Genomic DNA, 12055 nt, shown 5'->3' with positions numbered 1-12055 from the left:
AACATATGTTTCGGCTAAGTTTCTTTGCTGCATTTTGCTGTTCTTGTTTTTGGGCCTGGATCATCTCGTTTGGGATAGTTAGGGGGAGGCACCCATGTTCAAGCTATGTTAGGATTTATGTTTACAGATGTGCGTGAGTTTGATTGATGAATGATGAAGTTTTGCACGATGTTCTCAGCATTTCATCCATGCTAGTATGAAGCTGCGAAAAATTGCAGCAGGGCAGAGGTTGCCGCACCCACTTTGCTGTTTTTCCTTTTCCATAACCATTCATCAGGCTTTAGCCTCTTCTAATTTGTTAGTTAGTCTTGTGTGAAAAGGGGCAGTGGAAGATTGGTTTTTGTTTGCACGTTGAGTCCTTAAAACACTTGAATCATGATTCGATGCTTGCTGGAAAATGAATACCAGCTTGCTGCCGAACCTTTTTGTATAAAGTTCTCCAGCATTTGTATGATTCCCTTCTATGTTTTTGCCTGTTTGGATGTCAAAGTTATGTTTTGTGTTGTTTAGTGTAAAGTTCGGATGTTGGACTGAGAAAGTTTGGGATCAAGCCTTGTGTATTTGAATCTGAAATCTGAGTTTGGAAGTAAAATTGCAGCAAGCCTTCCTTTCTGTTGCAGCAACTTTCCTCGTAACATTTGCAAGAAAAGTTTAGAAAATGGCTGTCTTTTGCTTGCTTGGTGCTGAGTTTGTGTGTTTGGGTTTAAAAGACATTTGAATCATGCCCAAGTACTTGCTGGAAAACGCATTTCAACTTGCCGAACCAGAAACTCACGGCCTTGTCTTTTTGTTTTCTTGCTTTTCGGTTCCAAGCTCTGGTATTTTGCTCTAGATGACGATTCAATCATATCTTTTCTTGGTTTGCTTGCATGAATGTGTCTAAGTGCATAAGGAAACTGCGTGAGAGTGAGTGCGGAAGAAAGAAAAGATTTCTGAAGCAGTTACAGAGGTTTGTGAATGAAGCCTGTGGGTGAAATCGTAGATGAAGCCTACTGAAAATTGTTCATTTGATGTTGCAAAGAGTATTCCGTAGCTTTGCATGCACCTTTGCATTAAAATGCTTTGGAAGTTACAATTAACCCCCTAAGCTTCTCTTTATCTCACTATGGCCCAAATAATTGAAAAATCAATCAAAATTGATCTCTCAAACTTTCTTTTTCCTTTCAATTGGACCCTAATTTTGTGAATATGAACTGTTTAGTTATTCAAATGCTTTTAATGGTTCAATTTCATATTTTTGTGACGATTTGTTAATTAAAGCGATACCTTGACCTTTTCTTTTATTTTGGAGGATAAATAAGTGATTTCACTCCATTAGGGCCTCAACTCAAGGGAGGTACACTCTACCCCTTATTTTGACTTTATTTGATCTTATGTGCCCTTACGTGATTTATGTGCTTAATTGCATGCCTTTTGAATGTTTTCGTTTTATTTATTTATTTATTATTTACTTTATTTGTTTTAGTTTTGAATAGTTATTTTTAATTTCGATCATTTGGAAGGCACTTGAATGCCAAAGTTGTAATAGTTAGGGATTTAATCGTTTATTCCTTCTTATTTCCCCTTTTAGATTGTAGTAGGCCTTCCCCCTAAAAATGTAATAGTTAGGGCCTTAATTGTCTTATGTATTTTGCATGTCTATGTGCTATGTGTTCAATCGCTTTCTTAGGTTTTGGCATCTAGATATGCATGCTTATGTGTTATGTGAATTATGTGCTCACATGTCTACTTGCTTTAATTATGCACATTACTCATATATGTGTATGATGGATGCAAATGGACGTAACCGTGGCTAGTCCAATGCTAGTCATGGTTGTCCCCTCGAGCTCTTGCAAGTCCAATGCTTGTGAGAGAGCGTAAATGTGGGCTAGTCCAACGCTAGACCCTTAGGAGCCCTTCGCGCGTTAGATCATGATTGTGTGATAAATCACTTCATCTCATGCATATCTTTACTTTTTTAGGGCCTCTTTCACAATATTGCATGACACTTTTCTTATATATGTATACCCTTATCCCTAATTTCCCTATATATATACCCCTATGCATGATACATGGCATTAGAATTACATTTCATTCTAGAAATAGGGTTAAGGTAGTGCATTTGCTTGATTAGATTAGGAAATACCCCATTGGATATGGGATATGGACAAGTTTGGCTTTTCTAGCCTTAGCACGCTCGTATTCCCTCTATTAAAGGGAAAATTGAGTCACGAACATTAGTCCCCCGTACCCGACATGATGCATTCATTTAAGACATGTATATTTTTATAATTATTTTATCCTTTTCCTCTTCTTAGAGTCTCATATTCTTGCATTATTCGTGACCTCTCCAAAGAGTCATTATTGGGCATCACAATTAATGTGATTGGCACCACTCAAATTTTGAATAGAAATTTTGCCCCCCGATGCCCCCTAGGTATAGGATTTGCATTCATATAGTACATCCAAATGTGATAAATGCTTTGGTTAAAACAAGAAAATCTTTGACTAAATCGCGCAACTAGCCTTGGCTAAGTCGAAGTGGTGCCTTGAATTTTTATCCTTGCCTTCCCCTTGGTCAAATGTGACTCCCGAACCTTTTTCGTTGGTTTACGTGGACTAGGAGTCGTTTAAAAAGGGTTTCTTTCTACCTTTTCCTTTAAAAAATTCATTTTTAGGTGACTTGGTACACCTTAACTCTATACCAAGTGGCGACTCCGATTTCTATTTCAAAAACCCTTTTTAAACTATATTTTAGGTCAAATCGTCGCATTTTTAAGTCCCATTTAGACCCATATTTTTATTCGTTTTCTTTGTAAATCAAAAATTCATTTTCAAATCAAACATTCACTTTTTTAAACCATTCATTTACATTTATTTATTTTTCTTTTTAAAAATGGGGCGCGACAGCCATAGCTGGAGGACCTGTTGGAGGTGATAGTCATTCAGCTCGACGGAACAACCGCCCACTCCCTAGTGGAGAGAATCCGAGCAAGCAGTTGAAAATGTACAAAGAAACCATCTATGGACCTGAGAATACAGTTCCTCTCGCTTCTAACAGCCATGAAACCATCATGATAGAGGTCATAACGTGCAACTACAAAGCGAAAAAGGTGTACATAGACAATGGGAGCGCCATTGACGTGTTATACTACAAGACTTTTAAGGAGTTGTAGCTGGAGGACAAGCAGCTCATTCCAGTCTAAACTCCCTTGATTGGATTTGTAGGTCCACCGGTAAAACCTGAGGGAATGGTAACTCTCATGGTCGCGGTGGGGGTGTCACCGAAATGCCGAACTGTCCCAGTGAATTTCACGCTGGTGAAAGAGCCATCGTCGTATAATATGATCCTGGGCCGGCCTACCTTGAACGCACTCCAAGCTATCTGTTCAACTCTGCACCTCAGCATGAAATTCCCCACACCTGCGGAATAAGCTAAAGTGCTAGGAGATCCAGAGGTAGTTCGAGCTTGCTACATCGCAACTCTCAAAGGCAAGGAGAAGTTGGTAGCTCAAAAGGCCTACTTAGAGCCTTGGGAGCCAACAGAGATGAAGGAAAGACTGGAGACTGATGAAGGGCTGCTCGAACTCCCGGTCAGCAAGGGATGATCAAATCGGGTGGTCAGGGTCGGTGCATACCTGGACGAGCTGACCAGGAAGGCATTAGAATCCTTTTTGTTGGAACATGCCCAAATCTTCGCATGGAGTGCAGATGACATGCCCGAAATTTCGCCTGAACTAGCAATTCACAAGTTGCACGTAGATCCCAGCGTCCGACCTGTGAAGCAGGAGGAACTTTGCGCCCGAACGGAATGAGGTCGTCAAGAAAGAGGTGTACAATCTATTGGAGGCAAAGATCGTGAAGGGGGTCTACTACCCAACCTGGCTGGCCAACCCTATGCTGGTCAAAAAGGATGACAAGGCTTGGAGAATGTGTGTGAATTTCACCGACTTGAATAAAGTTTGCCCAAAGAATTGCTACCCTCTTTCCTGAATAGACCTACTCGTAGACTCAACTACAGGATATGAGATCTTCTGTTTCTTGAATGCCTTTAAAGGGTACCACCAAATAGCCATGACTGAGGAAGATCAGGAGAAGACCTTGTTCATCATCGAGTACGGTACGTATTACTACATCACCATGTCCTTCGGACTAAAAAATACAGGGGCGACATACCAAAGGTTGGTGAACATGTTGTTTAAGAATCAGATAGGTCGGAACATGGAGGTCTACGTGGATGACATGCTGTTCAAGAGCAAAACTCAGGAACAGTTCATCACGGACCTTAGAGAAATCTTTGAGGTTCTTCGGAGCTCAAGGATGTGGTTAAACCCCAAGAAATGCATTTTCGGGGTCAGGTTGGGCAAATTCCTAGGATACATAATATTCAAAAACGAAGTAAGAGCCAACCCTGATAACGTCAAAACCATCATGGATATGGCTCCTCCTAAAAATATTAAGGAAGTGCAGTGACTAGTTGGTAGGATAGCGGCCTTAAACAGATTCCTGTCGAAATCAGCAGTTCGGGATTCCCCCCTCTTTAAGCCTTTAAAAGAGGTCCCCAGCTCGAGTGGATCTTTGAGTGCCAAAAAGCATTCGACGAGCTGAAGGGCCACATCGCCGAATTGCCGACCTTAACTTCTTCCGAATAGGACGAAACACTGTTCATCTATTTAGCTGTGGGAGAGGAGGCGGTCAGCGTGGTGTTAGTTCGGAAGGAAGACAAGGTCCAAAAATCGATGTACTACATCAACCGTGCTTTATAAGAAGCTGAGCTCCGATACTCTGCGGTGGAACGATATGTCCTAACACTTGTTCAGGCAGCGTGAAAACTCAGGTCATACTTCCAGGCTCACCCCATTATGGTGGTGACTGACCAGCCATTGAACCAGATCTTGCCTAAACCTAATATGTTAGGGAGGGTGGTCAAGTGGGTTTTAGAACTGTTCGAACATGACCTTGGTTTTCAGTCCCGGACAGCCATCAAGGCCTAGGCGCTAACTGACTTCATAGAAGAAGATGTTTCTTTCGGATTGCAGGAGGCCGAACAGGCAAAGGAAGGGTCGAGCGGAGAGCAATCCGAGGTCGAACGGGTTACAGGAGCAGCCGAACAGCCATCTCCGACCTGGACGTTGTACGTAGACGGAGCATTAAGCAAAGAGGGGTGTGGTGCTGGACTCTTCCTCATCAGCCCCACGGGAGAAGAACTAGCTTACGCCTTGAGGTTTGACTTCAGAACCTCCAATAACGAGTCCGAATATGAAGCTCTGATCACGGGGATAGAAGTGACTCGGAAGTTTGGGGCTGAATCGCTAAGGGTCTATAGCGACTCACAACTGCTAGTAAACCAAGTCATGGGGAATTATGAAGGTGCATGAACTGAGAAGAGTCGCTAAAGAGATACGTCGCCAAGGCGCATGAACTGAGGAGTCTGTTCAAGCAGTTCACACTCAAGCAAGTTCCTCAGAGTCGGAATTAAAGAACCGACGCCCTTTCCAAACTTGCCTTCATTTCGTTTGACACATTGAACAAGGAAGTGTTGGTAGAGGTCATTAAAAGGTGGGCGTATGAACAGCTGGACACAGTAGTGATTCAACTGGTGAACTCATGGATGGATCCTATCGTGCGGTATTTAACTAACGGAGAACTCCCCTCGAACAGGGTAGAGGCCCGAAAACTACTCCTCAAATCATAGAGGTACGTGCTCACGAATGGAGTGTTGTATAGAAAATCATACCTAAGTCCGTGGCTGAAGTGTGTGACACCTGAGGAGGGGGATTACATCCTGCGCGAAATACATGAGGGCAGCCACGAAAATCATGTTGGCCTGCGGGTTATGACCAAGAAGGGAATGCTATCCGGGTATTACTGGTCTATCATCTTCCTAGACTCGGTTGAACTAGTGGCAAAGTGCAAGTCATGCCAGCTGCATGCGCCAGTTCAACACCCCCCAACTTAGGAGATGGTTCCCCTTCAGAACCCATGGCTATTCTTTTAATAGGGAATCTACCTGCTCAGTCCATTTTCCCGAGCTCCAGGAGGTTATGAGTATCTGATGGTGGCAATAGATTACTTCACTAAGTTGCTTGAGACCGAACCACTCAATACCATTACTAGCAGGTCGATCCAGAAGTTCTTTTGGAGGAACATAGTTTGCCGGCTTGGCATACCACGAGCTCTGGTCTCGGATAACGACCGGCATTTCGTTGAAAATTCCTTCCTAGATTGGTGCGCCGAGATCGGGATCCAACAGCACTTCACTTCCGTGGGGCACTCTCAAGCTAATGGCCAAGTAAAAAATATTAACAAAACTATTCTGCATGGCTTAAAGGCTCGAATAGAGTCTGTCCGAACTGGATGGATGGATGAACTGCCTAGCATACTCTGAGCTTACTGAACTACACTCTGAACTGCCACCCAAGAGACTCCATTTGCTTTAACTTATGGGGCGGAAGCAGTAATTTCGACGGAGACTGGCTTGCCATCAAGCAGGGTGACTTGCTTGAACAGAAGAGGAAGGAAACAGCCATAAGAATGGCCAAGTACAAGGGGCACGGTCACACAACACTATAACGCCAGGGTGAGACACACCTGTTTTAAACCAGGGGATCTAGTTCTTCGAAAAAACTCAGTAAATCGCGTCTTGGGCATGAGCAAGTTGGATCCGAACTGCGAAGGACCCTACGTGGTGAGGGAGGCAAATCGAGTAGGCTAACTCACCTCAGTGGAGAGAAAGTCCTACGTACATGGCATAATTCAAATCTGAGACTTTTTCGTTAGAACTCATTTACTTTGTTCATGTATGATCTGAACTGTTTTGCTTAAGTTAGATATCAGGTCGCTCAAGTCTGTTCGAACGTGAATAAGTTAGGATTCAGTTTGCACAAGTATGTTCAGACATTATGACAAGAAAGACATGAATGGAAAATTTTGCTAAGTATTGAAGGAGCAAAAGTCTATTCATTCATTAAAGCATCAATTTACAAGGGGTGAGATCATACAAAAATAAACTGACTCTACTCAGTTCGGTATCCTACCTATGTCTTATACTAAGTCCTATCTAGTACTCCCCTTGGTCTTCTGGAGTGGTTACAGGCAAGGAGGGGTCAGCCATGAGGTCGGACAGTTTGAGCCCACGCGTGTACCCTTTAACCAACTGATCTACCAGCTCAAGCGCGCCAGGATTGTAGCTGGCAAACCTCCCTAGGTCGAAACCTGGCAGTTTCAAGGCTTGCACGTCGTTAATCGCCTAGGTGTACCCATGCTAAAGCATCGATTTGTTCAGGATGGCCAGGTCATTCAGGAAGTCCTCAGACATCTTGAACTCTTGAACACCCAGTTGGCGACCCTCCTCCCGAGCAGCCTCAACCTGGCCAAGCAGCTCAGCAGACCTTTTCTATTCATTCTCTAGCTGCAAGGTCAGGTCGGCATTCTTCTTTTTTTCCAGCTCGCATGTGGCGTTGGCTTGCGCGAGCTGCTTCTTCAAGGATTCTACCTCAACAGCAGCAGCATCGACCTGGCTAGACAACTTGTCCTTGGCAGCCCCAGCCTGGAACAGTGTCTCCTTTATGTTCTTGAACCTCCTTGACAACTCGGATCCAGCCACATTCAGCTGACAGTTCCGAAAGCAAGCCAAAGGTTAGCATGCCAAGTAGGTCGATAGGAAAACATGAAAGAAGAAAGGAGTGCATGGGCAGTTCGGTACTGACCTGAGCTGTGCTGAGATAGTAATGTTCAGGAGTTCAGAGTCAGGTGCCACCCGGATGAAATTGTAGTCACAGGGGAGAATTGAGCCTCGAAAGAGTTCCTGAACTGCCTCAGGATACCGAGTTCGATCGTTAATCGATAGCCCCCACTTCGAACAGAAGTGCATTGGGTAGGGGTGCGAGGTCATCTCGGTCAGCTGATGAAGAGGAATGGTATTCCTATACAGCCATATGTTGGGGGGAGCCTCTGAGGTGGTTTGCTATTCGGGGGCGTTGACCCCGTAATGCTCGAACTGGGTAGGGCTAGGTATAGGGGCCCTCTCCTGAGCTGGCGAAGAAGTTGCCTCAGGTCGCTCCTTCTTAGCCGTGGGCTTCTTTCGCTTCTTTTTTCCTCGATCTTCAGCGGGGGACGAATGAGCTGATAAAGGCTGAACTGTCGTTAGCTAGGACTGAGGAGGAGGAACTGAACTAGCAGGAGCAGTAGAAGGCGCAGGAGTGGGCGTGTCCGAACTGCCAGCTCCGCCCATGGTCAGCAGCTGTGAAAATCTCTTCATTGCTAAAGGAAAGAGGAAATGGTCAGCACTGGAATGAACAGAACCTTTCAGGTCGGACAAAAAGAAAAAACACAAAGGCATAAGTATGTACGGGTGGTCAGATCATCCGGAGAAAGAGATCTGGTGTCAGGGGTAGGATTAGACGCGTTTGCTACGATCAGACTAGCTGCCCAAATTTGGGCGTTATTGAACTCCTTCACGTTCAACTTCAAGTCCGAACTGAGCAGATGGTCCAGCTCGGCTTTAGGCAGGAGAGAAGGAACAGAGTCAGTGACCTGGGTCTTTTCTCTCCAGGTCAACGAGAGGAACCCAATATTCTTCACATAAAAGAACTGGGTCTTTCATGCCAGAATTGAGGAAGGAACGCCAGCGAATAGCTCTCGAGTGGGATACTTCACTTCACTCCTACGAGCAAAGTAGAACCAACCCGGAACGTGGCCACTGATTTTCATGTGAAAGAACGATCTGAACAACTCTAAGGAGTAAGGAATTTCAAGAATTCGGCATAAGATGAAGAAGCCCAGGATTGAGCAAACAACATTGGGAATGAGTTGGGTTATTCGAATTTCCCAGAAGGTAAGGATTTGGAAAAGAAATTGGGGAATGAGAAGGTGAAAACCTGCTATGAGCTGGTCCTTATAGATAGCCACATACCCAGGCGAAGGTCAGCAAGCAATCTCCCCAGGTTGGGCAGCTCGGGCTTCGAACTGGGTAGGGATGTCATACTTCCCCACCAGTTCGTCCACATCCTCCTGCTCCAGGATTGGAGGGATGGTATCAATTTCGCTAAAATTAGAACCAGTCCCCTTGGAAGTTCCTGCCTCAGCCTGGGCTGGGACCGCTTATGCAGTAGTAGCCACAGGCTGAACAGGCTGTTTGGGTTGATCCATTGCTCGAACAAAAGAATGAGCAGGGGAGGCTATGTACTCAGACTCTGACGAGTTGAGGGATGATGAGCTAGAAGGAGAAATAGAAGAAGAGATAATTTCTACTGGGACAGGTCAGGCTATCCTACGTCTAGGGGCTGAACTAGTGATGGCGAACTATTCGGAAGAAGACTTAAAAGAAGAGGCAGGGAACTTACTGGTAAAAAAAGAAGGGTAGCTCGAAGGTGACTAGAAAAACATACGAACAGACTCTCAACGCCTAAGGTTAGGACGCGCAAACAGACTCTGGCGAGAAGGGAAGATGTGCGAACTAGCTAAATGGGAAGAGCAGGTGAAATGAATAAGCAAGTGTAAAAAAAACGCCTGGTGGGACCTGTTTATAGAGGGTACCCAGAGTGGGAAGATGAAGAGTCCCGAATTAAATTCGAATTTAATACTAGTAACTGTTGCACGATGTGACGGTTGAGCTAGTAACTATCATTACGGAGCGACGTGACGACTCATGTGGCGGTTACGCGGAGAAATGTGACGGTTACCCGAACAAATGTGACGGTTACAAAATCGTGGACCCCATACCCAACTGACGCGTCTCTCGAAATTCGATCCAAACTCATTCGACCGTTTGATGACTCTAAACTCCTTGGGGGGCTAGTGTAGTAGTGCCAATCCACCGGAGCCACGTATCAGTTTAAACATGATGACTTGTCAGCTCGACCAGATCAGTTCGGACAGGTATGAAGGCCAATTTGCTTGTGACCTCCGCCTCCTTGCTAGTGGGCCGAATGGGCTGGAGCTCCCTAACTTTTTGGAACTAGGCAGGAGGCAGAATCCTAAGTGGAGTCCATCTTTACTAGGACTCATAATCTTATAAGGAAACTACTACTAAGAGTATTATAAATATAGCACAAAGAGACCAAACAAGGTACGCCATGTACAGTAATCAATACTATTGTTTTACTCGTAGACGTAACTGACTTGATCGTCGGAGTTACAACGGGGAGCTAGTCTCGTAGTTCATTCCTTTGCAGGTCAGTTGGGCCACCCCTCATCAGTTCACTAGCTCTGTTCGGATCGCGCTCTCGACAGTCGCATTAGCACCTATTTATGGAAGACTAGTAAGTTGGCTAAACCAACTTAAGGCGCGAAATCTTAATGCTGAGGAAACTTAAACCGTCAAAGAAACTAGGAATACTTTGTTCCAAGACAGACTACTAAGACTTCTTCACACTTAAGAAAGCCGTGATATTGCACTAGCCTACCAAAACAAAACATACAACCAATAAATGGACCAATGATGTAACAACAGCTTTAGCAACTAAATACAAAGGAATTGACTTGGTTTAAACTGCACAACAGTCCTCAATTGTTTGAGATCATATCAAGAGTCCCATGTTGTGTCGCTGAAAAATGAATTGCTCCATTAAACCAGTACCTTGGTAGCAAGAGAGTTGCCTCTTTTTACCAATTGTTGATCCAAAAATGTAATAGGTTCCAACATGAGTTGCTCTTGATCAGTGACTGGAGAAGGAATGCTAGAAATGACTAAATGATTGACCATCTTCTTCTTCAATAAAGACACATGAAAAGTAGGATGTATCTTCGCTTCCACTAGACCAACTTTCTTGATTACTTGAAAAGGCCCATGGTAATTGGACGCTAACTTTTGGCAAAAGCGTTCCTTCAGAGAATGTTGCTTGTAGGGGTGAACTTTAACATATACCGAATCACCAACTTCAAATTGCCAGTTAGACCTATGTTTGTTTGCTAACTAATTTATTCAATTTTATGACTTATGTAGATTATGCTTTAACCGATCAAAGATTGTTTTCCTTACTGCCGAACTTCTGCCTACTATATCTACTATGCAATTACCAAGTAAATATGGGATATGTAAAGGTGGTGCTTGACAGATGTCGAACCTGTACAATAATAATAACCTACTCGATAAAAATATACATTTGTATATAGCGGTAAGTAGGGTCGAATCCACAGGAATTGGGGATAATTCGTTTCTTCTGGAGTTCAATATATGGGGGATTTTTTGAACATTAACATCAAGCTATGCTAATTGAATATTGCAATTAAATAAAAATTAAATGGGAAATTATAAAAACTCAAATAGTATTGGACAAGCTCTAGTCAAGAAGCAACTTCAGAAATGGTTCTCCTAATTGATCATCGGTGCAAGAATAATTCCACTTATAAATTGATAAACAAGTTATAATTGTCAAACAAGCGATGGCAATCAATTTCTCCTTAATTATCGATAGCCAAGGTACGACCGTTAGCTATTACCCTAATTGCGAAATAACCCTAAGTACGATCATAAGATTCAATTTCCCAATTGCCTTATGAATTAGAAAAACCCTGTTCTAACCAAACAACATGCTATGAGGGTTGTTTCAAATTATCTCGTATATTTCCTTAACACAAAACCAATTATGCCAGTTACCTCTAATTTAGAATAATTAAAAAATTACGAATTTAATTACTCTAATTGGTTTTAGGTTGTCGAATTAATCTCAGATCTGGACCCAGGTTAATTGAATAATAAAATAACCATAAGAACATAAGGCAAGAAATATACAAATACTAGAAAATAATAGGAAAAAGTAAATCAGTTCGATCTCACAATTTAAGTTGAACCAAGTTCTCCATTGTTCCTTGACTAGAAAAAGAGATTTAGTTCATCTCCATTGAAACAATCTCACGCAAAATTACTGAAATAATTGTTGTGTGCATCGTCCTCAATTGAGATGAAAAATCCGATGGAATAAGAATAAGGAACAACTTCAAAGTCAAAAGAATGATTAATGTTTCTTCCTTGGGATCAGTCATACGATGGAATAAGAAAAAAAAAAAGGAATTAGCCAAAAACCAAAGCTAGATTTCTCCCTCTTTGCTTGTGGCGGTTGGCTCTCCAAAACCT

Source organism: Coffea eugenioides, chromosome 8 (genome assembly GCF_003713205.1).
Source record: "Coffea eugenioides isolate CCC68of chromosome 8, Ceug_1.0, whole genome shotgun sequence".
Taxonomy (NCBI): Eukaryota; Viridiplantae; Streptophyta; class Magnoliopsida; order Gentianales; family Rubiaceae; genus Coffea; species Coffea eugenioides.
Note: the sequence above shows the minus strand (reverse complement) of the source record.